This window comes from Schistocerca serialis, chromosome 6, assembly GCF_023864345.2.
Source record: "Schistocerca serialis cubense isolate TAMUIC-IGC-003099 chromosome 6, iqSchSeri2.2, whole genome shotgun sequence".
In the NCBI taxonomy this organism is placed as follows: Eukaryota; Metazoa; Arthropoda; class Insecta; order Orthoptera; family Acrididae; genus Schistocerca; species Schistocerca serialis.
This window is the reverse complement of record NC_064643.1, coordinates 486,616,757-486,644,063: the sequence shown is the minus strand read 5'-3', so window position 1 is coordinate 486,644,063 and position 27,307 is coordinate 486,616,757. Positions and strand designations below refer to the sequence as shown.

Sequence of the window (27,307 nt, the reverse complement as noted above, 5' to 3'; positions counted from 1 at the left end):
TATAGCGTCAGCGTCATTTTCGCCTAACCTAGACGCTGACAGGTTTTAAATGAGTGAAACGAAACGTATGCGGTGAAAGAAACTAACATTTTTAATAGCTGCAAAGATGGATTAGACTTACCTTACGTAGGACTAAATATTCTTTTTAGATAAATACAGGTATGTCGTTTGCATTTGTCACTTTTGTTTGATATACTGCTGTTAAATGTTTCTTGTATCTGTTACGAAGTATCAAGTGTGCTTTTCTATATTACTGCCTTATAACCCCATATGCAAAACTAGTGTCTCACCTACAATCAATTTAGGCAAGATGACACTTGTAATTATGAGATAAATAAAAGAAAGTTTTTGGTATTTGGACTCTAAAAAGATGTGAAATAGTAAACTCATATGTATCTATCTACTACACACATACTCTGCGAACCACTGTGAGGTACATGGCAGAGGGTACTTAGCTCTGCACACACAGCTAGTATACGAGTGTCTCTTTGGTTAAATGTTTACCAAGTATTCATGTAACCTCTGACGCTCACTGGATAAAAAAAATCATATTTGCAATGAATATTGTGAAATAAATGAGAAAGCGGATGCCATTTACAGACAATACTGGTACACAACTTTATTTTTCGAACATATAGACGTACAAAAGTCGTTGACACTAAAGGTAAATGTTAGAAATGTAATAGCACTTAGAGTATTGTAATTATAAATCTAAATGGAGCAAATCACTGACTTTTTCTCAGCGTTGCTAAAGCAAGAAAGTTAGAGATATTTCCTCCTTGGAGGAAATTTTCTCGTAACTATATTTTATTAGAAATCTATTCTCTGAACACTGATTCCCGTATAGTAATCCTCATTTTGCGAGTTGACATTTTCCTCATAATTACTATAAACGGGTGTCATATTGATTCCTTAAAAATACTACCACCCATTCTCTGTCCCCTCTTTGTCCAATGGAGCTTGTTCTCGGTATCTAGTCACCTCAACGTCGATAGTAAAGCGACTGCTGCCTTCTGTAAGTCTCTCAGAGGACGTCTGACTGTCTTCTAGATAATAATCCTTCCATCACAAAATTACGCCCCGTCCGAGACGCTTCACATACGCCCGGAAGGCTGCGTGCTGCCTGTTAACTTTTACGGTCACCGATTTTATGTTAACTGAACAGGTACGATACATAATAGTTTCGAGATTTGTAATGACAACACGCATGAGATCCATATCTACCCGAAGAGCTACATGACGCACATAAAAAAACGATTCAGATGCAGACAAAATCATTGACACTCAGAGCTGTGTCCCAGCAGACATTAGCTCCTATAGTTTTGCACTTAACTGCACAAAGTCTTTGTACAGAGTGCGGTGAGAAGAACATCGATTTGCAGATGATTCTCGGGTGTCATAGATATTCTCGTGTTCTGCACTTTCTGTCAATAAAACGTACACTGCAACTGGTGCTAAGCGCTCCAGTGAAAGAAGAAGCAAGTCTTAATATATATAATTAATTGATTGCAAATATAGGTAATGACTATTCAATGAAACAGATAAGTAGAATGTGGCGTCTGCTAAAGCAAGCGTGCCTTCTGAAAGGTAAGATGTCGGTTTTACTACTGTAGTTAGCTTCTACTGATTGTAGTGACAAATAAGATTTAGTCACTGAATGGGAACGTTGGGAATACTTCTTCCTAATCAGCAGATTATGTTCCACTGACTTTCAAGTACTTTTAGTCTCTTACTTGGTTCCATTATTTTATAGAGAGTGAGCAGTAGACTGTGTTTTTGGGGTATTCTATCGTGATTCTTATCTTCTCACCGTTCATTGCATTTCGAGTCTCAGTACAATGACAAAATTAGACAACGTCAGTGAAATGTTCACCTAAATCATTGGCACTATTGCTGATATAAATCAATGACGCATGTACCTATAATTTTTCACCATTATCAGATGCTCCAGGTCGCGTCACGAAGGGCATGCGGCCTCGGTCACTAATACTGCTTCAACCCGTATAAGAATGTCGTCACCATGGAGAAATGGGAAACGCTAAAGGAAAAGAAGAAGGAGAAGAAGAAAGAGAAGAAGACAGAAAATCAGATGCTCCAGCGTTGTTCCCCAGCCCCTAGAAATCGACTGTAGAAGCAATCTTTTTCTTTCTGTTATTTACAGGTATTTTCAGTGTCTACTGGAGCCGGACACATGAAAGATCTTGAGATTACGAACCGAGAGCTTCAGCCTGTAAGTAAATACGTGAAGATTAGCAAAAATTAAGAAAGTAATGATGAATTACATGACTACCAATGTATTTCAAAGCCCAAAACCTAATATGTTTACCGCGGAAATCTATTAACTGTGGCCTTTTCTTTCAACGTGCTGTTCAGAAGAGGTATCCACCCCTTCGTACTCTTACGGATTAATGGACAGCCCTGCAGGATTCACGGTGTAAGTTCCCTCCGGCACTAGACGTTAGTCGAATCCATGCCACGTCGTGTTGCTGCCCTTCTGCTCAGATAAGCAGATAACTGAAATAACAAAGCATAAAGACCAGCTACTTTGGCGCTTTTGTTCATCGTCGGCAGAGGACAGAGGATCACCTGTAACCAAACATCATTGAAAGATTTATAAATATACCTCGACATTGTCTTAGTAACAAATTAAAATTTTAATATGTACAATACGATTCTAAAGTAACAGAAAAAGGGATAAATCTTCTATTTTTGTTAGTTAGTTAAATACACGTTGCCATTGGGGTTATATGGTTTTTGTAAAAATGGACCGAAAGACATACGATATTTTTCATGATGAAAAACGTAAGTTGAAAGCACAGATATTTTTAATCAACAATTGGAGCTCTAGCAGCTCTGGGAATTGTTATTTAAGCAGATTTTCTGGCCAGTGCAAATACGCTGAAGCGCCAAAGAAACTGGTATAGGCATGCGTGTTCAAATACAGATATATGTAAATAGGCAGAATATGGCGCTGGGGTGGGAAAAGCCTATATAAGATGACATGTGTCTGGCGCAGTTGTGAGATCGGTTACTACTGCTACAATGGTTATCAAGATTTAAGTGGTGTTACAGTCGGCGCACGAGCGATGGGACACAGCATCTCCGAGGTAGCGACGAAGTGGGAATTTTCCCGTACGAACATTTCACGAGTGTACCGTGAATATCAGAAATCCGGTAAAACATCAAATCTCCGACATTGCTGCGACGGAAAAGATCTTGCAAGTAAGGGACCACCGACGACTGAAGAGAATCGTTCAACGTCACACAAGTGCAACCCTTCCCCAAATTGCTGCAGATTTCAACGCTGGGCCAACAAGTGTCAGTGTGCGAACCATTTGACGAAACGTCATCGACACGTCTCACTCATGTACCCTTGATGACTGCACGATAAAAAGCTTTCCGCCTCGCCTGGGCCCGTCAACACCGACATCGGACTGTTGATGACTGGAAACATGTTGCCCGGTCGGACGAGTCTCGTTTCAAATTGTATCGAGCGGATGGACGTGGGGACTGCTCAAGCTGGTGGAGGCTGTTTAATGGTGTGGGGCGGGTGCAGTTGGAGTAATATGGGACCCTTGATACGTCTAGATACAACTATGACAGGTGACACATACGTATGCATCCTGTCTAATCACCTGCATCCATTCATGTCCATTGTGCATTTCGACCGTTTTGGGCAATTCCAGCAGTACAATGCGACACCCCATACGCCCAGAATTGCTGCAGAGAGGCTCCAGGAACACTCTTCTGAGTTTAAATACTTCTGCGGCCCACCATACTCCCCAGACATGAGCATTATTGACCATATCTGGGATGCCCTTCAACGTGCTGTCCAGAAGAGGTATCCACCCCCTCGTACTCTTGCGGATTTATGGACAGCCATGCAGGGTTCTTGGTGTTAATGCCCTCCAGCGCTAGACATTAGTCGAGTCCATGCCACTTCGTGGTGCGGCACTTCTACGTGCTCGCGTGGGCCCTACACGACATTAGGCGAGTGTAGTAAGCACGATGGCTGTTAAACGCCTATGGCTGGAGCAAGGAGTTACTGTGAAGACCCAACTATTTTCCGTTCCCCAACATGCCTGGAAATTTGTGACAGTTTGAGACAAGTAACCAGAAACTTGACCTTCGGCCAGGTATGTGATTCTAACATGATGGAACTCCAACTCACACTATACAGGGTGGTCCATCGATCGTGACCGGGCCAAATATCTCACGAAATAAGCGTCAAACAATAAAACTACAAAGAACGAAACTTGCCTAGCTTGAAGGGGAAAACCAGATAGCGCTATGGTTGGCCCGCTAGATGGCGCGTGGTTGGCCCGCTAGATGGCGCTGCCATAGGTCAAACGGATATCAACTGCGTTTTTTAAAAATGGGAACCCCCATTTTTATTACATATTCGTGTAGTACGTAAACAAACATGAATGTTTTAGTTGGACCACTTTTTTCGCTTTGTGATAGATGGCGCTGTAATAGTCACAAACATATTGCTCACAATTTTAGACGAACAGATGGTAACAGGTAGGTTTTATAAATTAAAATACAGAAGGTAGGTACGTTTGAACATTTCATTTCGGTTGTTCCAATGTGATACACGTGCCTTAGTGAACTTATCATTTCTTAGAACGCATGCTGTTACAGCGTGATTACCTGTAAATACCACACTAATGCAATAAATGCTCAAAATGATGTCCGTCAACCTCAATGCATTTGGCGAAACGAGTAACGACATCCCTCTCAACAGCGAGAAGTTCGCCTTCCGTAATGTTCGCACATGCATTGGCAATGCGCTGACGCATGTTGTCAGGCATTGTCGGTGGATCACGATGGCAAATATCCTTCAACTTTCCCCACAGAGAGAAATCCGTGGACGTCAGATCCGTGCGGGCCAATCCACCTGTCATGAAATATGCTATTCAATACCACTTCAACCGCACGCGAGCTATGTGCCGGACATCCATCATGTTGGAAGTACATCGCCATTCTGTTATGCAGTGAAACATCTTGTAGTAGCATCGGTAGAACATTGCGTAGGAAATCAGCATACATGGCACCATTTAGATTGCCATCGATTAAATGGGAGCCAATTATCCTTCCTTCCACAATGCCGCACCATACATTAACCCGCAAAGGTCGCTGATGTTCCACTTGTCGCAGCCATCGTGGATTTTCCGTTGCCCAATAGTGCATATTATGCCGGTTTACGTTACCGCTGTTGGTGAGTGACGCTTCGTCGTTAAATAGAACGCGCGCAAAATATCTGTCATCGTCCCGTAATTTCTCTTGTGCCCGGCGGCAGAACTGTACACGACGTTTAAAGCCGTCGCCCTGCAATTCCTGGTCCATAGAAATATGGTACGGGTGCAATCGATGTTGATGTAGCATTCTCAATACCGACGTTTTAGAGATTCCCGATTCTCTCGCAATTTGTCTGCTACTGATGTGCGGATTAGCCGCGACAGTAGCTAAAATACTACTTGGGCATCATCATTTGTTGCAGGTCGTGGTTGACGTTTCACATGTGGCTGAACACTTTCTGTTTCCTTAAATAACTATCTGGCGAACTGTCCGGACACTTGGGTGATGTCGTCCATAATACCGAGCAGCATACATAGCACACGACCGTTGGGCATTTTGATCACAATAGCCATACATCAACACGATATCGACTTTTTCCGCAATTGATAAACGGTCCATTTTAACACGGGTAATGTATCACGAAGCAAAGACCGTCCGCTCTGGCGGAATGTTACGTGATACCACGTACTTATACGATTGTGACAATTACAGCGTCATCTATCACAAAGCGAAAAAAGTGGCCCAACTAAAACATTCATATTTCCTTACGTACTAAACGAATATGTAATAAAAAATTGGCGTTCCTATTTAAAAAAACGCAGTTGATATCCTTTTGACCTATGGCAGCGCCATCTAGCGGGCCAATCATAGCGCCATCTGGTTTCCCCCTTCAAGCTAGACGAGTTTCGTTCTTTGTAGTTTTTTTCGTTTCATGCTTATTTCGTGAGGTATTTGGCCCGGTCACTATCAATAGACCACCCTGTACATCCTACTCGTGAACACTTTCGTTATACTTTCACTGAAAAGGAGAAAAAAAAGCTTCCAGCAGACTCCACATGATTTGTTCTTGTGAGCTGCTCTGAAAATTCTTGTGCGTGAAATAGGTATCGAGACCAAAGAGAATATCCTGTTAACAATTTTCTCTACGATGCAGTTCAACACCGAGCCTGTTCGAAGGCGTACAAGACTGCTTTGAACAACTGTTATGAATGTTGCACCTTGAACGAGTTGTACTGATAAATAAAATTCTTACATAATGTGCTTATGACCTTCAGCAGTTCGGTGGTAAAATTAGAAATTTTCTAATTTTGGCTTAAACTTCCGACTCGGCATTGCCCCTCTCCCCCACTGTTGAAAGTTTTTGCCATCGTCACGGAAACAATCTTTGTAAAGGAATACGCAATATGTGGTAAGTGCACTGTTAATGTAGTAGGTCTGTACGCTAGTCTATCTTCACGTCTGCGTAACTACTGCAACCTACATCCAACTGAAGCTGTTCGCGATGGTCAAGTCTTTTAGACTTTGGATGGCACAAGCTGTATCCCACCAAGGAATCCCCCCCTTTCAGTGTAGCTGTGCCATAAATTTGTTGTCTCCTCAGTTCGAATCACTACCTCTTCATTAGTTATAACGTCTATCCATCTAACCTTCCGCATTCTTCTATGGCACATTTCAAAAGGCTCTACGCTTTTCTCGTCTGAACTGTTTATCGTCCATTCTCACTTTCGTTACGTCCACTATTGATTCACTTCCGCACAAGGCTACACTCCAAACCAAATACCTTCAGAAACGTCTTACTAATGTATACATTTATCCTGTGGACTTGAAAAAACTCAATGATAAATTATTACACTGTTTGATCAAAAGTATCTGCTCAATTATTTAGTGGACATTGATATGGGGTATGTCAATCGTTCATCTATATGGCGGCTTTAGCTGTGTTGGGGAAACTTTCAGTGAGGCGTATTAATGTCTGTGGAGGAATGGCAGCTATATTTTTTTCAAGAGAGAAGGTAGTGATGTTGGGCGATGATGTTATAAAAGAAGTCTACTTTCTGACTAATCCCAAAGGTGTTCTGTTGGGTTCACGTCGGAACTCTTGGCAAGTCAGTCCATTTTAGGAATGTTATTGTCCAAAAACCAATATCTCACAACTGATTCTTTACGAGAGGGTGCATTGTCTCGCTGATGCAGTCATGGTCTCCGAAAGGTTCCTCTGTTGTACGCACTACACAATGCTGTAAAATTTGCTCACATCCTTCCGCAATTAGCGTTTTCTTAAGTACAGTACGGGTACCACAACCCAACCACGAAAAACACACCCAACCCTAAAACCATCTCTTCCGTACTTCACTGTTGGCGCTGCACATGATGGCAGGTAAAGTACTCGCATTCGCCAAACCTAAACCCTTCTTTCGATTTGCCACGGGGTACAGCGTTTCCAGCTTTCCACTGTGCAGTGGCGTCTCTCTTTGCACCACCTCAAGTGACGCTTAGCACTGCCTGCAGAAATGTGTGGCTTATGAGATGCTGCTCGACTACTGTACCACATTCTTTGTAACTCCCGCTGATCAGTCACTGTGTTATCTGGACTGCTGGTAGCACACTAGAACTCGCCATGATTTCTATCGATGATTAACAGTGATTTTTTTTACAACCACACTCGACAATGCTCGACCGTCCCCATACGTCAGTGCATGTGATCTGCATGGTCTTAATTTATCTGTTGCTGTCTCTTCATGTTTCCACTTCACTGTCACATCACCAACCGTCAACTTTGGGAGTCTTAGAAGGGTTGAAATGTGCCTTATGGATTTGTTACTCAGGTGACATACAGTTACTAATCTACGTTCGAAGTCACAGATCTCCGATGACTGACCCATTCTGTCCCTGCCTCTATTTATACTGTCGTTCCGCCTCTTGTGACATCAGTTGGTCATTTCCGATTTACATAGGGGTGTCTGGATACTTTTGAGCAGATTTGACAATTTCCTTACTGAACGCAAGAGACTGAACCATTCTACTTACCAGTAGAATGTGCCATCCGTGAAATGGTCTTTTACATCGTACGACTCATTGCAAAGAGAAGAACTTTGACAAAGATCATTGCCAAAGTACAAGGTGACACAGGTCGCATCTCTCCGGTGCAGTCATCCATTTCCTTTAGTTACCTGAAACTGCCGAAAGTAATAATAGATTTTCAATAGTAAATCAGTCACAAAGCCGCATCAGGTATTATATTACACATAGGTTTCAGTAATCATAAAGCAAAATTAAACACTGGAGATCAAGTTATTGTACATATACATTAAGATTTTTAACTTCACTAGGAGACAGGCTTTGAAAAGGAGACAGAAATTAAAGCGTATCTGTGGAGCATCCGGCAGTGCAGCGTTACCATTATTTCCGCAGGTGACATGTGTTTTCATTAAAACGACATATCTTCAAATACTCAATGTGCTATATGTAAAAATAAAAATGTCGTGTCACTAGGGCCACCCGTCGGGTAGAGCGTTCGCCGGTTGCAAGTCTTTCGATTTGAAGCCACTTCAGCGACTTGCGCGTCGGTGGGGATGAAATGATGATGTTTAGGACAACACAACACCCAATCCCTGAGCGGAGAAAATCTCCGACCCAGCCGGAAATCGAACTCGGGCCCTTAGGATTGACAGTCTGTCGATCTGACCACTTTTTTTTTCTTTTGGATCTCATTTTGTTCTATATTGTTCGTTGAATTTGCTCGTGGTGGACGTCCGATGACACCCGTGCAGGTTCTTTGTTGATCCGTGCACTCAGTTCTTTTTATTACGGAGGGTAGCTAACCCTCTGACCGAGCACGCTGAGCTACCGAGCCGGAGATCACTCAGCTACCGGGGGCAGACTTGATAGGCAAATAGCTAGAGTAGCCTCGAGTGAACTGAGAGTCTCTACATAGTCAAAATTGGATCGCAACTGGCATGACTGCTACCAAATGTGCACGGATGGTCTCAAAACGTGAATCTCTGCAGGAACCACAATTTTCGATGACGACACGGGTTGGGAACTATCCTTCTTGTCACCAGCAGAAGCATCGAGTGGAGTTGTTTGCCATTCATCAACCTATACTTTACATTGTTGATTTACACGTCGACGAAGACGTAATATTTACCGACTTGACGGGTGCAGTACAGTCTCTTATGAGGACAGCTGAAGGAAAATCTGTAAATCCCATGGCATACGGTTTACTGAGAAGTCTCAATAGGGCACAGGAGATGCGTCAACTGATTCATCTACATTAGATGGCAGGACACGTTTATATTAACGGCAACGAATATAACTGGCGAAAAGGTCGCAACGGAGTTACCACTCCCATAGCCCTACCATTCAGTGATTTTCATAACACATTCGTCAACCAAGCAAAACGAGAATGGACTGAATTAGTAGACATGGATCATGACGTCAAAGCGTGATTCAGTAACAGATCTTACGTCACCCTTAGTTTCTCAAATGGGCGCTCACAGTGAAAGAGCTTGTTACTGTTAACAGACTAAGAGGAGGTCACGTTAACACTAATAAGACAAGAAATTTGCTAAGATTATTACCTTCTCCTAGTTTCCATCACTGACTCATTGAAGAAGACAGTGTACTTGTACCATTAGAACGTAATAAATACAATAATGCCCAACAATTACATTGCATAAAACACTACTGGCCATTAAAATTGCTACACCAAGAAGAAATGCAGATGATAAACGGGTATTCAATGGACAAATATATTATACTAGAACTGACACATGATTATATTTTCACGCTATTTGGGTGCATAGATCCTGAGAAATCAGTACCCAGAACAACCACCTCTGGCCGTAATAACGGCCTTGATACGCCTGGGCATTGAGTCAAACAGAGCTTGGATGGCGTGTAGAGGTAGAGCTGCCCATGCAGCTTCAACACGATACCACAGTTCATCAAAACTAGTGACTGGTGTATTGTGACGAGCCAGTTGCTCGGCCATCGTTGACCAGGTGTTTTCAATTGGTGAGAGATCTGGAGAATGTGCTGGCCAGGGCAGCAGTCGAGCATTTTCTGTATCCAGAAAGGCCCGTACAGGACCTGCAACATGCGGTCGTGCACTATCCTGCTGAAATGTAGGGTTTCGCAGGGATCGAATGAGGGGTAGAGCCACGGTTCAAAGTGCCGTCAATGCGAACAAGAGGTGACCGAGACGTGTAACCAATGGCACCCCACATTATCACGCCGGGTGATACGCCAGTATGGCGATGACGAATATACGCTTCCAAAGTGCGTTCACCGCGATGTCGCCAAACATGGATGCGACCATCATGATGCTGTAAACAGAACCTGGAATCATCCGAAAAAATGATGTTTTGCCATTCGTGCACCCAGGGTCGTCGTTGGGTACACCATCGCAGGCGCTCCTGTCTGTGATGAAGCGTCAAGGGTAACCACAGCCATTGTCTCCGAGCTGATAGTCCATGCTGTTGCAAACGTTGTCGAACTGTTCGTGCAGATTGTTGTTGTCTTGCAAACGTCCCCATCTGTTGACTCAGGGATCGAGACGTGGGTGCACGATGCGTTACAGCCATGCGGATAAGATGCTTGTCATCTCGAGTGCTAGTGATACGAGGCCGTTGGGATCCAGCACGGCGTTCCGTATTACCCTTCTGAACCCACTGATTCCATATTCTGCTAACAGTCATTGGATCTCGACCAACTCGAGCAGCAATGTCGCGATACGATAAACCGCAATCGCGATAGGCTACAATCCGACCTTTATCAAAGTCGGAAACGTGATGGTACACATTTCTCCTCCTTACACGAGGGATCACAACAACGTTTCACCAGCCAACGCTGGTCAACTGCAGTTTGTGTATGAGAAATCGGTTGGAAACTTTCCTCATGTCAGCATGTTGTAGGTGTCGCCACCGGCGCCAACCTTGTGTGAATGCTCTGAAAAGCTAATCATTTGCATATCACAGCATCTTCTTCCTGTTGGTTAAACTTCGCGATTCTTTAGCACGTCATCTTCGTGTTGTAGCAATTTTAATGGCCAGTAGTGTATTTTAAAACCGAAGCATTGTATTTCTTTTAGAGGAGCTCTTAGTTACATGAATAGGTCCATTGCCAAATGCGTTTGCCATTTCACCCGCATTTGTAAAACAGAATTTTAAAAGTTGAGGAGCTTTTCTTAAGTTCCATTATGTACGTTTTTGTGTGTATATTTTTATTAAAATATTTATTTATTTATTGTTCCGTGGGACCAAATTAAAGAGAAGTCTCCATGGTCATGGAACGTGTCAGTACATAAAATTATAACACGATATTAGAAACAGATAAAATGAAATACAAGAAACGTATTCAGGCGACAATTCGTAAGTTTAAATAAAGAAAATCAACAATGTAGCACTGGAATTTGCTTAATTTTTCAGCTCTTCCTGGAGCTTCTCGACAGAATAGAAGGAGTGAGCCACGAGGAAACTCTTCAGTTTGGACTTAAAAGCGTTTGCGCTACTGCTAAGATTTTTGAGTTCTTGTGGTAGCTTATTGAAAATGGATGCAGAAGAATAGTGTACTCCTTTCTGCACAAGAGTTAAGGAAGTGCATTCCACATGCAGATTTGATTTCTGCCTAGTATTAACTGAGTGAAAGCTGCTAACTCTTGGGAATAAGCTAATATTGCTCACAACAAACGACATTAAAGAAAATATATACTGTGAAGGCAATGTCAGAATTCCCACACTATTGAATAGGAGTCGACAAGAGGGTCTCGAACTTACACCACATATAGCTCGAACAGCCCGTTTTTGAGCCAAAAATACCCTTTTTTGAATCAGAAGAATTACCTCAAAAAATTATACCATATGACACAAGCGTATGAAAATATGCGAAGTAGACTACTTTTCGTGTTGAACTGTCACTTATTTCAGATACTGTTGTAATGGTAAATAAAGTGGCATTTAGTTTCTGAACAAGTTCTTGAACATGGGCTTTCCACGATAGCCTTACTATCTATCCGAATGCCTAGGAACTTGAACTGTTCCGTCTCGCTTATAATATGCCCATTCTGTCTGATCAAAATATTAGTTCTTGTTGAATTGTGAGTTAGAAACTGTAAAAACTGAGTCTTACTGTGATATAGCATCAAATTATTTTCCACAAGCCACGAACTTATTTCATGAACTACATTATTTGATAATGTTTCAATATTACACACAAGATCCTTCACTACCAAGCTGGTGACATCAGCAAACAGAAATATTTTTGAATCACCTGCTAGATACCCCGTCTTATCCATGAGAGTTCTTGGTCTTTAGTGATTTAATTATTAACTCAATCTCCCTCTTGTCAGTATCATGGAGGAGCATTTCAAGTAACAGTCTCGGAACAATTTTTTCTACGAGCGCTATATCATTCCCTGTTGGGACTAGGTTTCTATTTAGTTCACCTCCTATATTCCGAAAGTGATTATTAAATACTGTACATATATGCGACTTATCAGTAACACGGACATTCCCACTACGCACTGATTCTATATCCTCGACCTGTCTCTGCAGATCAGCCACTTCCTTTACGACTGACCATATGATTTTAATTTTATCCTGAGACTTAGCTATTCTATCTGCATACCACATACTTTTTGCCTTCATAATAACTTTTTAAGTGCCTTACAATACTGTTTGTAATGGGCTGCTGCATTTAGATTTTGACTGTTTCTAACGTTTTGATATAACTGCCACTTTGTTCTACAGGATATTCTTATCCCTCTAGTCAGCTACCCAGGCTGCCTGTTTGTGCTAGTACCCTGTTTTGAACGTTCTAAAGGAAAGCAACTTTCAAAGAGCACGAGAAAAGTCTTGAGGAAAGCACTATATTTATAGTCTACTGTATCAGCACTATAAATAACTCTTGTTCCTTGATAAGTCCGCAGCTCGCGGTCGTGCGGTAGCGTTCCCGCTTCCCGCGCCCGGGTTCGATTCCCGGCGGGGTCAGGGATTTTCTCTGCCTCGTGATGACTGGGTGTTGTGTGATGTCCTTAGGTTGGTTAGGTTTAAGTAGTTCTAAGTTCTAGGGGACTGATGACCGTGGATGTTAAGTCCCATAGTGCTCAGAGCCATTTGTCCCTTGATAAGGTTTACAAAGGTCTCTACAGCAACTGGATCAGCTTTCCTAAAAAGTTGATAACAATATTTAACATGAGTTGCAGCACAAAAGTCTTTTAGAGTTAAAACTTGTGCATCATGATCTGAAAGGTCATTCACTTTTTTGCTAACAGAATGCCCTTCTAGTAATGAGGAATGAACAGAAATATTGTCTATGGTTGTTCTACTGTTCCCTTGCACTCTCGTTGGAAAGAATACGGTTTGCATAAGATTAATGAATTAAGGTGGTCTACCAGCATCCTTTTCCTTGCAGAATCTCTTATACAATTAATATTGAAGTCACCACATATAACTAACTTTTTGTATTTCCTATAAAGTGAACCAAGAACTCCTCTAGCCTTAGCAAAAATGTAACATTTATTGTATTTGTGCAGTCAGACTAATGTATTTTAGGCACATTACCTGGCACACTTGTTCGCTTATCTTTATACAACTTGGTTATGAAATACATTGTGTTTTATGCTTTGTAACACGGTCATAAAAATTTCCTCTGTATTTAATTGTGTGACATAACTGTATGTGGTGAAATGGGCTTTGCCTGAAATCAATAAATAATTATAAGGAGAATGTACCTTAGGAGGATGATGGAGGTGGTTGTGGATGTGGCTGCGCGACGCTTGTATTCAGTTTCTTCGGGTAGATATGAATCTCATGATTACTGACATCCCAAGTCTCGGAACTATTATGTGTCGTACCTGTTCAAATAACACAAAATCGGCTTATTTGTCACCAGTCCCCATGGTTCCCACGCACTGCCAACTTGGTGGTGGGATCTCCATAAAACAAGGCTCTATGATTCCATAATCTCCACAGGCGGCCAAAATGATGGCCGGAGATTTTTGGAACTTCAGAAGATTTATCTAGTTTATCAGTTCTTGTTGTATGAGCCAACAGCCCACTTTCCACGAGCAAGAGAGTAATTCCTTTGATGAACAGCTTAACAGCAACCACTGGAAAAAAAGCAATAGACTGGTGTCAGTCCCCACGTGAAAGAACAGTGTCGATACACTACAGCATGGAAAAATGAAGCGCCACTGGTGCCTCTGTTTCAGACAGAAGCAAGGGGCGTGCAAGATTCACCTTCTTTGCAGTTTGTTATTATCGCTGCGGAAGGGTGGCTACAGTAGAAAATTAGGACTATTTTTTGAAGGTTGTTTGCCGTTAACTGTAGACTAAAATATGCAACAAACTCGGCAAATTGGATAAAATTAACTCTCTTTGACATGGCCGTCACCCATATAACAGACCATATACTTAGTAAATAGGTAAAAATTCGATAACACAGATGAATTTGAGATAAAGTAAATCAACAAGTAACTCGAATATTGGTTCAAAAAACTGCGATGTTTTACTAGGTATACTCAAATCAGCATTTTGTACTAAGGAATAACACTACAAAATAAATTTCCCAGGGATATTAAAGAGATTACTGAATCAAACTTATTTAAAAAGGCAGTTACAAAGTACCTGTTGATCAATATATTCCATACATTGTGGATATACTTAGATAACACACGCTAGAGGTTTGGTGAAAAATGTAATACATGTAAATAATAATAACGACAGTAAAACATATATAATATCACATACCAATTTTACACTATTTTTTCTTTCTTTTTTCTTTTCTGAAAAAATCTGCTCTCACAGTATGCGTTTCATAATATTAACACCTTATCATTTTTCTGAGGTCGTTACAGATAGATGCTGGCTCAGTTTTTTTGAGCCGGCTAATGGGAAGTTGTGATACACAAAATGGAAACAGAAATAGTCGCTGTGACCCTGACATCAATAGACAGTGTGTGTAATGGACGCAGTGAAACAACATATGTATAATATGTGTAGTGACAGAGAGTGAGAAATGAATGAACACTGTAGCCTTTTATATTAATGAATAACTTCTTCGTAAAACATTGTTGTACATTAGGGATAGACCAAATGGTGTAACATTTGTTTAAACAGACTGGCCTTATATTTGGGAGAGTGGAGCCTCCAGTCTTCATCTGGTCACCCTGATATAGGTCTTAAGTCGTTTCCCTAAATTACTTCCGGCAAATGCCAGAATAATTCGTAGTACAAGGCCACGGCTGACCACCTGTCGCATTCTTGTCAAACTAGACCTCTCCGTAACATCTTTTCTTCCAGTAGTGTTAGACTGCAAGTTTCGCAGGAAAACTTCTGTGAAGTTAGGAATGTAGGAGTTGAGGTATTGGCCGAGGTAAAGCTGCGAGAACGCGTCTTGAGTTTTACTAGGGCAGCTCACTTGGTAGAGCCCTATCCTGCGAAAGATAAAGGTCCCGATTTCGAGTCTCGGACCGGTACGCAGTTCTGAAGTTTCGTTCAGTGCACACTCCACTACAGAGTGAAAATTTTATTCTGTACACGCTATTGTTGCTGTTATTAAATTGTAATACCAGAACTTATCAATTATCCTCGTAAAAGTGATCCACAGATGAATAAAATTACTGTCGCTGAATGCGATCCACTTATTTTTCTTCTCTAGCCATCGAACTGGCTTATCCAGGTCTAGTGTTGAACGCAAAATCCAGTCCACTGTGCAGTTTACCCTTGTCATCAAATACACCTGCTCTAACACGCACCATCTATGTCGCCTTTTCAGGTACACTAAGCACCATAATGACACAAATTTGCTGAAGGTTTAATGTGCATTAGTAAATCGAACAAAATTTTATTGTAGCAATGTCACTAATATCCTTCTCCTTTCTGCTCGAATCGGAAAGTCGTCTTGTCCACATGAATGATCTCCGTTACGAGGACGACATTCCACCACATGAAAAGATTAAGTGATATTCCGAAGTACAGCACCATGTACACTAATCAGCCAGAGCATTATAACCACCGATCTACTATCGATATAAAGCCGTCCAGGCGATGGCAGCGTCACCTGGCGAGGAATGACTGGTAGTCAGACACACTCACAGCGCGTGAAGTATCAGTGGGTGATATAAGTTTGACTAAGGGCAGATTGTGATAGCCCGGAGGCTAGGTACGAGCATTTTGCAAACTGCACAACTTGTCGGGTGTTCCGGGAGTGCTGCGGTGAGTGCCTTCAACACGTGGCGGAACCAAGGCGAAACCGCATCCAGATGTGCAAATGGTTGAAATGGCTCTGAGCAGTATGGGACTTAACGTCGCCGGCCGCTGTGGCTGAGCGGTTTTAGGCGCTTCAGTCCGGAACTGCGCTGCTGCTACGGTCGCAGGTTCGAATCCTGCTTCGGGCATGGATGTGTGTGATGTCCGTAGGTTAGTTAGGTTTAACTAGTTCTAAGTGTAGAGGACTGATGACCTCAGATGTTCTTAGAGCCATATGAACCATTTGGACTTAACATTTGAGGTCATCAGTCCCCTAGAACTTAGAACTGCCTCGGGCATGGATGTGTGTGATGTCCGTAGGTTAGTTAGGTTTAACTAGTTCTAAGTGTAGAGGACTGATGACCTCAGATGTTCTTAGAGCAATATGAACCATTTGGACTTAACATTTGAGGTGATCAGTCCCCTAGAACTTAGAACTACTTAAACCTAACTAACCTAAGGACATCACACACATCCATCCCCGAGGCAGGATTCTAACCTGCGAACGTAGCGGTCGTGCGGTTCCAGACTGAAGCGCCTAGGACAGCCGGCCGTTGTGGCCGTGCGGCTCTAGGCGCTTCAGTCTGGAACCGCGTGACCGCTACGGTCGCAGGTTCGAATCCTGCCTCGGGCATGTATGTGTGATGTCCTTAGGTTAGTTAGGTTTAAGTAGTTCCAAGTTCTAGGGGACTGATGACCACAGATATTAAGTCCCATAGTGCTCAGAGCCTTTTTTTTTGAAGCGCCTAGAACCGCTCGGCCACACCGGCCGGCTACATCCAGATGTCGTGGGGTTGGGCGGCCTTCCCTAATTACAAATTTTGGACGTCGTAGGCTCGGACAGGCGGCGCACCGTGGCGAGACTAACATCTGACTTTAATGCTAAGCTAAGTACAAGTGCGTCTGGCTATACAGTGCACATACAGTGAGCACGCCTAACGATGGGCCTCCGCAGTCGACGACGCATGCATGTGCCAAAGTTAACACCACGACATCGTCAACCACAACTGAAGATGGAGAGTGATCATCGTCACTGGACGCCGACGCAGTGGCAGTGCGTTGCATGGTCTCAAGAATTCTGGTAAGGCAACAGCTCCTTGACACCAGTACTGCTGGATGGAGATAAGCTGGCGGCACTCCATTATGCTCGTGGGTACATTCATGTTGGCATCCATGGGTCCAGTGAACTCGTACAAGGCACTATGACGGCCAAGCTTGCAGCTCATGTACACCTCTTCATGATGATCACGTTTCCCGACTACAGTGACGTTTTTCAGCAAGATAATGCGCCATGATCCAAGGCCAGAAGTACGCCGGAATGGTTCGAGGAACATAGTGGCGAGCTGCAATTGATGTGCTGGCCCCCCATCTCGCCAGATCTGAACTCGATCGAACACATGTGGGATGCAATTGAACGTGTCCTCTGAGGTCATCGCTCCCCTCCCCAGAATTTACGGGAATTAGGTGACTTGCGTGTGCAGATGTGGTGCCACCTTCCTCCAGCGACCTACCAAGGCGTCATTGCTTCACCGCTGTCATCCGTGCGAAAGGTGGACATACCGGATGTTAGGTAGGTGGTCTTAATGTTCTAGCGCTGATCAGTGTATGCTGCTGTCAGACAGAGATATCTGTCGTTTCAAGGTCGAGATAACAAACTTGTGATTTCTCTCAAATATTTGTACCTGAGAGTGGTTACACTCCATCATCGGTTATTTTCAGTAATACTTCATGCCCTGTTATTCTTTTTCATGTGATTTTGATCGGACCCACATCACTAGATCACACATTTTTGACGTTACCCAACTGCATGAAATTCTCTCATTGCCCAACTTCCCACATGTTGACTGTAATGCTTCGCTAGACAATGTACATCATGAAGCATACGCCCGAAACCATACAATATGTTCCACAAGTGAATAATACGGACTACAAGAATTTAGTATTGGTTCGGTACGAACATATTGCTGACACTAGAGCAGTATTTCACGAGACAAGTATAACAAGACCTTCTAAGCCTCATGTCATTCGATCATAAAGGCTGTGGAGACTTTGCTAAGCGTCAGGAATCCTACTGACGAGGAGCTGGTGTAAGCCGGAAGAAGAAGTTAATGGGTAACCCGTCGAGAGACGTCATAACTTAGGAGTGAAGGAATAACGGATTCGTAGGGTCACAATATTCTCGCTTGGAATAATTTTTATTCGTGATTGTAAAGGAAACCAAAGATATCATTACCCCAGTTGACGCAACACAAAGACAGTTGCAATGGCCCCTTGGCTCAAAGCGTAGAACGCAACACTGAATAATATTTTGCAAGTCACAATGAAGACCGTAAAAGAGACATTTTCTCTTGTACTCTGTATTATGGTTCTTTTGTTTTCAAGCTGTGATGGAACCCGTGAGGAATGTTCATATGCAGCTGTACGAGATTTCACAGTCTAATTTTGCCATCGGGCTCCCTACTGAATCCATGTGTATGTAGCTGAGTGATACTCGAAGATTACACCAAACCATAAATTTTTCACTTCGCTGTAGGAATTAATGTGAAAAAAGAAGAAGAAATAGAAGGCCTGGCAGACGGCCCTGTCGGCAATCACTTGCAGCCGATACATCCTACTGATCATGTACCTGAAGTCTGTTGTATTGGTTACAATTAATAATCCGGATGGAGGACGGTTGCAAGGTGCTGACTAAGCAATTAGAATTGCAAATTACAGTCGCCTTGCTTGAGAGGGTGAAATAGCTGGCTCTGAGCACTATGGGACTCAACTGCTGAGGTCATTAGTCCCCTAGAACTGAGAACTAGTTAAACCTAACTAACCTAAGGACATCACAAACATCCATGCCCGAGGCAGGATTCGAACCTGCGACCGTAGCGGTCTTGCGGTTCCAGACTGCAGCGCCTTTAACCGCACGGCCACTTCGGCCGGCCGGTGAAATAGCTCGCGCAGCAACTAATGAAATGGAAATGGAAAAAAAAATATGTTCTCAGTAGAGAAGAAAGCTGCTATTACCAGAGGAACAGCTGTATCTGAGCATTGCATAAGTCATGGATGGAGATAAGTCGGCTAATAAGATGTATACTTAGCAGAAATGGCAAAATTTCCAGTCTGCAATTACTGCACAAATGCTGTAGGGCTTGGTACTGCTGTAGTTAGTCACGTTTCTCCCACAATCATTTCACGACTAGGATACTATTCCGGGAATCCCGTGCTATGAATTCCACGTAATTGCACACGTCTCCTAATCATACCGTAATATCGCCGCGAAGGTCAACGGCAGCAGTTCAGGGTGATTCTGTTAAGTGGCTCTCGGTTCGATGTAATGAGCGACTGTGAATACCACATGATATGGTCAGTACGTACCCGAAACAAACTGAAACGCGAAAAGAATGGTAAATCTGGATTTACAGTCTGGGTAGCATCATGATGCAAATATTCGGCATAAGCTCACTCACTGATAACTGTTTTCTACCAAGACGTGTTCACATTTTTCGTAGTGGAGTCGATCAGTACCTAATCTTCATGGACGAGAGCAGAAACCATTCCTTAGTGTTGGTATGCTGGAGACTTGGGGGCACTGCGTGAACCGGGAGACTAGCGTGTTCTACGTATCTGAATTCCACAGTCTCTCTCATTCGAGAAAGACCCGTTGCACAGATCATGGCACTATTTTGTCTATTCGGGACATGCTAATAGTATTTAGGTTGGAATGAGACTCAGTGCGTACAAACCATTTGAACAGTTTCTTGGAGATATCCCATACAGAAGCCGGCTGGAATGGCCGAGCGGTTCTAGGCGCTACAGTCTGGAACCGCGCGACCGCTATGGTCGCAGGTTCGAATCCTGCCTCGGGCATGGATGTGTGTGATGTCCTTAGGTTAGTTAAGTTTAAGTAGTTCTAAGTTCTAGGGGACTGATGACCAAAGAAGTTAAGTCCCATAGTGCTCAGACCCATTTGAACCATTTGAACCCATACAGAACACCTGCATCCGTGATAGGCTCACTTTTCAGTGATTTCTTGACATGCCTCTTGTCATTGCATCATACAGTGTGTAACATGTGTTTATTATGGTATCGAGCCTGTTAAAGGTTATTTCTGCCGTACCATAAAAATAAAATGAATACTGGTGAGTGCTGCAGGGCATTTCCGTTTATAAAAGAAAATTTGTCAAGCTCTCACCGTCTCACGCATGCCCCTTTGCCGTCTAAAACATTAGGATCTGTATACAGTAAACATTCATGGTATCGTACTTCAAGGACAACAGCTTCATGGCGTGGCCTGTCAATGGAATCTGTGTGTGACTTCAGTCACAAAATACTATGGATATTTTCAGTAACAGTAATTGCGATATTCTCGGAGTGTGGAAGCCTAGTCAGCAGAACTTCGTTACCGTGTTGCAGCAAGATAACACCAGACCACACGTCCCGCGAAAAGATTCCTAAGCACCCATCACACCACTTCTCCCCTCGTATTCAAGCCCAGTGGACCTATATTCAGCTGTCACAGGCATTAGGTATGTGCAGCCGGAAGCCATAAGTAAATTGCTAAGTACCAGCGAACTATGCAGTTGGACGGAAGAGACGTGGTAGACAATACATACAGCGCACAAACATGTTCAGTACATTTTTTTGTCAATGCTGTCACGCCTTAGCTGTTTCAATAAATACTTTAATGTTCTTGTTGGGACGTCTGGTCTTTGTGTGATTCTTTCTTTGTGACACAGTTTATGAGTTATACTGCAAACAGACACTAATGTTTTGCACGACCCAAAAACATTAATAACACGATCAGAGCCTACTATTTTTTTCTTTACAAAGAAGATAATCAGCAACATTCACCAGCATTCAGAGTAAAAGTAATTGTATTCTTAAAGAGGTTGAAACCCCTTCTACGAGCCCTTTCTACGGGCGGCACAGTGATATTAATGATGTCAAGTAATATGTGATCCAGTGTTTCCACACTTCGTCTAATCTAACATTATAAATAAAGTTCACTACCTCCAGTATCATGATTCCTTTTTCTCTCCTGACGGGCTACATGGCTTTGCTAAACGATGAGTTTTTGATCTTTAAAGAATTCTGTACGGTCTATGGAAGGAATATAGTAGACTAAAGAAAGTGAACCTAGATTTAATATCAAGCATGTTGTAATACAGATTGCTGGATATGGAATAAACAGAGAAAAGACTAATTTACGACAAATGAAAGAAGAATGCGATGGTACACCGCTTACCTGTAATAATGATGAAAGTGTTGTGGTATGTATCATGGACACAGCGTATGGTTTCAGCAACCATCGTTGAAATGTATATGGACTGACGCACGTTTCTCTTCTACGTCCTGGCCAAGGGAAACAAACAGAAATAGAACCAAGTGATAGACTGGAAATATTCTTGGACCACACTATCGCAAGTTGAAGACATGGTGATGAGAAAGATAGAAATAAGAGATTCATAACTTTGATCAGAGAAGAGAAAGGAACAAGAATGGAACAGTACAAATCTAGAGACAATAAAGGACGCTGGATTGGTAGTTTACTGGCTGTTATTTTCCTCAAAACGATAAGTGAAAAATGAAAATTGTTTGACATCTAAAATATTAAAATTGCCGAATGACTGATTACGCTCTAAAAGGCATTATTAAACGTATATTCAGTGTCAAAAATACAATGAGGTCGTTACCAGTCAGATTTCCTTAACGTTTTATTTTGCATTTCTTAAAGCAAGTTTTTTTGTGTAGGTTGTTCTTTTAGTTTCAAATAAATACTTCATTTTATTATTTAACAGTTAGCTAATTTTTTTCCCCTTGGGTATCACCTATCTACATAAAGATAAAAATCGTGTTTGCGTACAGCATGTTGTGTTCCATGCATCAGTGTGTGGATAAAACAACATGTGCAATGAGAGTTTCACACAGCCATAGTAGCTACGCGCAAGTCTATCCCAGATGTGAAGTCCATTTGTAAAATGGAGAAAGTGCAATCCTGCTGAGGATTTTGTCACTGTGCCAGATTAGAAAACAAATTAAAATGCGTTAGTGTAACTGTTGAAGTGGAAAACACATGACGTGGTGAAAGTCTTAAAATCAAATAGGATGCATGACAACAAATTTAGCACTTTTTTGATCTTTTTCTCAAGGACTTCATATCTGTGATAGATGTGCCTACGCAGAGAAATGACTTGCTTTAAGATATTTACATCTGTCATGTGACCCGTGCGGAAAAATATTTCATTGTACAGCTCTGCGTACTTGCCCTGATGCAACAGTCAGCAGTGACCGGCCGTCACCCGTGTGTAACGGGACATCCTCCGCTAGCATTACTTTTCCTCAACGATAGTTGTCGATGCCAGTATTATTTTTCGAATTTTGGACAGGTCAATATTGTCTCAACTGATTTTCTGAAAACTTTCATACAGTTTTATACATTGCAGGACTATGTTATATTTCAAGCTAAAATTTATGAAAATGAATTACTTTATTTTGGATGATATGATCAATAAGTACTAGTCCTGAATGTACGGTTAAAATTATATTTTAGGAAACATTTGAAATTACGAATTATTTGGCACATTTAAAATTTTTATTGTTAATTACACAATCTAGTACTGTTTATTATGTTTATTTCCTGATTCATTTATGAAATAATAATCAAAACAAATATAAACTCATTTATCAAGAAAAATTGTGAACCCTTTGGAATATTGTTATTTCCGCTGAGTGAGACGGTAGCAAGCATGCCTCTGATGTGATTGGAGGTATTTTTGTATTTTGTGCGAACAACGTAATTTCGGCTTTGTTAATGTGAAAAATCAAAAGACTGTATGATATACAAGAATGTGACAAAATATATTAACATAACAACAAAAATTCTGCAACAACAATCTTCAAATTTATTTAGATCAATTCAACTGTGAAAACCTAAAATGTGAGAATTTCAGCTTCAAGAATCAGACCCCTAGACAAGAAGAACTGGAGCCAACTCTACATGAAAAGATAAGTAAACTAGAAAGTTTATTGTAATCTTCGCTCCCCTCCGATCTTTACAAAAGACTATTGTGGACAATAGCTGCAAAGTAGGAAGGAGGGAGTGAATTACACGTGTCATTCTGTCCATAGGGTTATTCGGACGCAGTATCGATGGGCTGGTGTGTGTGTGTGTGTGTGTGTGGGGTGGGGGTGGGGGTGGGGGGGCATAGAGTAACCGCACCGCTCTTCCGGCTCTTGCGAGTTTTCCACAGTATGGAGCCTCTACTTCTCACGCGAGTAGCTCCTCAGTTAGCATCGCGAGGCTGAGTGCACCTCTTTTCGTTCCTCCAACAAACATATAATCCGTGGCAATGCCGACAATCGATCCCTGATCCTCCGATACTAGTCAGACATGGTGCACACTCAGCTACGGAGACGGACACAGAATGACAGGGTCGTCTATTTTGTCAGATAGAAACTTACTAATGCTAACGTCATTATTCAGTCCATCCTTATCTCTGTCGTTAAATTACGTTGGTTTTGGGACCTACAGGCAGTCATTTACTTAATGATTAATTCGATGAACTTAAGTGCTCGTTTATCACCGTAATACAGAATATTACGCTCCTCAACATCCTAAGCACAGTGTTTTTATGACTGTAAACGAGTTAAACGCAAGCAGAGCAAGTCAGAGTTATTGACAGACGACAAATGTAACGAGCCATAAAGAAACAAAACCAGTTAAATTGAGTGTTAATGACAAAGTGGGCAGAAGATAAATGCAAGATGAGAGAAAAGTTGTAATTTAACGTCTCGACGATGTCGAATGCTAAAGGACGGAGCACTAGCTATGCTGCACGAGGGCAAGAGAAAGAAGTAGCCGTGGCAAATCACATTCACAATCGAAAAATTTAATTATGTAGACTCAAGCACAACTTCACAGCTTGAACTTAACTACGTAGGCTTCTGCGGTCGGTGTCAAGATGATTAAATTTATTGCGCCGAGGAAGGCCGTTGCAATACGGTCGAAACGTAGGTTTTGTAATTTGTATATTTTAAAGTATATTATATTTTATACAATAAAGCGGTACTACACCCAGAAAGACTTTAATAATCTCCATAACTTGAACTTCAAAATAAAAATGACAATCGATAATCAAATCCATAGTAACTGGAATACCAACACGCGAAATGAAAACTTATCTCTGTAACCAGCTGCGGCCCTGTTATCAATACATATTGGACACCTCCCAAATATTCATTATTCCTTCTGAAAGGCGATTGTTGGCGTAGACGTGTTACAAAGCGACACCAAGAAGTTTCGAAAGCTTATGCTGGGTATCATGAGGAACAAACTGAGAACAGGAATCCATGTATCGAAACGATAATCAACGATGGTACACGTTCGATGCCGTCTAAGGTTCTGAATGTTCTCACACCCACTGTGAGTCGTTCCGTCTTGGGACTGTCAAAGAACCGACGCGTGTAATGCCGAAGAGGTGGTCTGGCAGCGTTAGATGGCTCTTTGGCGCTTTCGACACACTGTAGCACTGTTAGATGACACTTCCGGACATGGGTTCATGCACTCAGTTTGGCCTCACGAGAGACCCTCCTATAACCCCTCCGTCTTAATATACTTTGTGTGAGAGTTACTTGTTACTTAGGAGCACCATAAATGAGTACAAACCAATTTGTAGTCAAATGAATGGTAATACCAATAATATCATGACCTTTCTGTTCATTATAAACTTTTGAATAAAACACTTAGTTTTCATGATGCTATTCATTCAAGCTGGTTTCCATATCAAATAATTCTGAATGCAGTGAGAACTTTGTTGTCAAATTATTTTGTCCTTTTTTCCTGAGTAATGTAGGTAATAATAACCGACTGGAATATGTTTTTTGTGCTTGTTTTAAGATCGCATAACGTATAAATGCATGTTTGACATGAAAACATATAATCTCAATCTCCAAGAGCAGCTGATAAGTAATTCTTTATTCACAACTTGTTTCGATCTTCAAATCATTATCACATATCTGAAAGTGATTTATAAAATCTTACATGCTAGTATTAAAACTGTGGCGTAAAATAACGTAAAATACATTCTACGTCATTGCTATCAATAGTAAAATACATTACAGAGTCAATAGTAAAACATACCGACACTGTTAATCTTCGTCTATAAAAAAAAATGGCGCTGAGCACTATCAGACTTAACATCTGATGTCATCAGTCCCCTAGAACTTAGAACTACTTAAACCTAACCAGCCTAAGGACATCACACACATCCATGCCCGAGGCAGGATTTGAACCTGCGACCGTAGCGGTCGCGCGGTTCCAGACTGAAGTGTCTAGAACCGCTCGGTCACAACGGTCGGTTCTTCGTCTACATTTTACACTGGATTCCATATGAAAAGTTGGGACAAGACTGTTGTAAGTAGATGACACTTAATAGCGTTCCACTTAACTATCGACAGTAGTGACTTGGGAACGATTTTATTTTATTTAACGCCACAGTTTTTAATACTGCACGTGTAACACGTTATAAATGGAGTTTGGATACCTGCTGAAGATCTGAAGGTCGAAACCTGTTGGGAATAAAGAGCTACTTAATCAGCTGATTTTGGCGCTTCAACTATGACTTTTTCAAACATTTACGAACTGTGGTGAACTTCCTTCATGAAAAATTTTTGTAACACCAGTACTGCAAGCGTTTGTTATGGCCTAGTCTACTGTAAATGTCACCATCTGTCGATGAAGCTGCGGATTCTTACGGGCAGATAAAAAACTCTAAGAAAGCGACGAACTATATTTGATTATTGTAGAATTATTCTTAACTCGATATTGTGGTTTACTTGTGGACAAAGAATTTTCTTGGAAGGGGCGCATTGAACGAAACAGTCTTTACCTCCTTTTCCGCCAGCAACAAAGAGCGGCGTGACCTCGTTGGCGGTGTTGAAGCCGGCGGAAGCTACACAGGAGCGTAGTCTGCGCTAACCCCTTGGTTCCGTTACGGCTGCTGCAGCGGTAGTGGCGGGTTGTTGCGGCGAGCGGCGTTTATATGGAGGCCTTGGGGAGGGGCTCGCTTCGCCTGCACACGTGTGTGTGTGTGTGTGTGTGTGTGTGTGTGCTGCCGCGCGGATCGGGTCACCCGGCCACACGCAACCGACTATGCAGGTGGTTATGCAAAGAGCCAGCGACCAGGGAGATATTCTGATGTGAAAGCTTCTATTTGCTCGTTGGTCTAACTTTCTTTAATCACGAAACACCGCCAGATTTTAATCGATGATAATTAAGTGTCTAATAAAGCGTAAACAGTGATTGAGCCCACAACGGATACATCATGTCTGAACATGTTTGTCACGCAGTATTTGTTTTGTCTGTGACGTCGTCGTACCATTGTTGGCGAATGCAAGTGATTGTTATGAATTTGCTTTGTGTAAAGTTATAAACTGGTGTTGCGTGGAAAAGCGGTTAGTTAGGACACTGACTCGAGTGTCTCTGTGACGACCTTGCGTAGAACTCTAGGATCCAAAGTTAAACAGTAAAAGTATTCGCCGGTATGCAAATGAAAATCAGTATTGAACTGAAAACTACAGAATAATGAAAGATGTATCATATGACTTGTAAATATGCTCATTACTACAGAAAACGCAAGTCAGAGGAGGGTTCGCGACGGAAGAAACCAAAACATCTCAAAAGTCCAATGCCAAGAGAATACAGAAGCTACGGTTCAAAAATGGTTCAAATGGCTCTGAGCACTATGGGACTTAACATCTGTGGTCATCAGTCCCCTAGAACTTAGAACTACTTAAACCTAACTAACCTAAGGACATCACACACATCCATGCCCGAGGCAGGATTCGAACCTGCGACCGTAGCGGCCGTTCGGCTCCAGACTGCAGCGCCTAGAAGCGCACGGCTACTCCGGCCGGCGGAAGCTACGGTTGCGACCAGTTGGACACACAGCAACCAGCGACAATTCGTACTTGAGATTCATCTATTCTGT

The 27,307-nt window shown here is 42.1% G+C and overlaps 1 long non-coding RNA gene across 2 annotated transcripts; it reads right to left on the bottom strand.

Moving 5' to 3' along the window:
* Window positions 1–593: 593 nt before the first annotated feature.
* Window positions 594–26,326, bottom strand: LOC126484379 (uncharacterized). 2 transcript variants are annotated; one of them, XR_007587845.1, is made up of 6 exons: window positions 26,207–26,326; window positions 21,565–21,671; window positions 13,814–14,191; window positions 8,110–8,258; window positions 2,327–2,586; window positions 594–2,228 (listed from the first exon to the last, which is right to left on the bottom strand). It is a non-coding gene; the product is annotated as an uncharacterized LOC126484379 (long non-coding RNA). The 2 variants fall into 2 exon arrangements; XR_007587844.1 differs by having other exon boundaries at window positions 594–2,586.
* Between the last annotated feature and the right edge of the window lie 981 nt (window positions 26,327–27,307).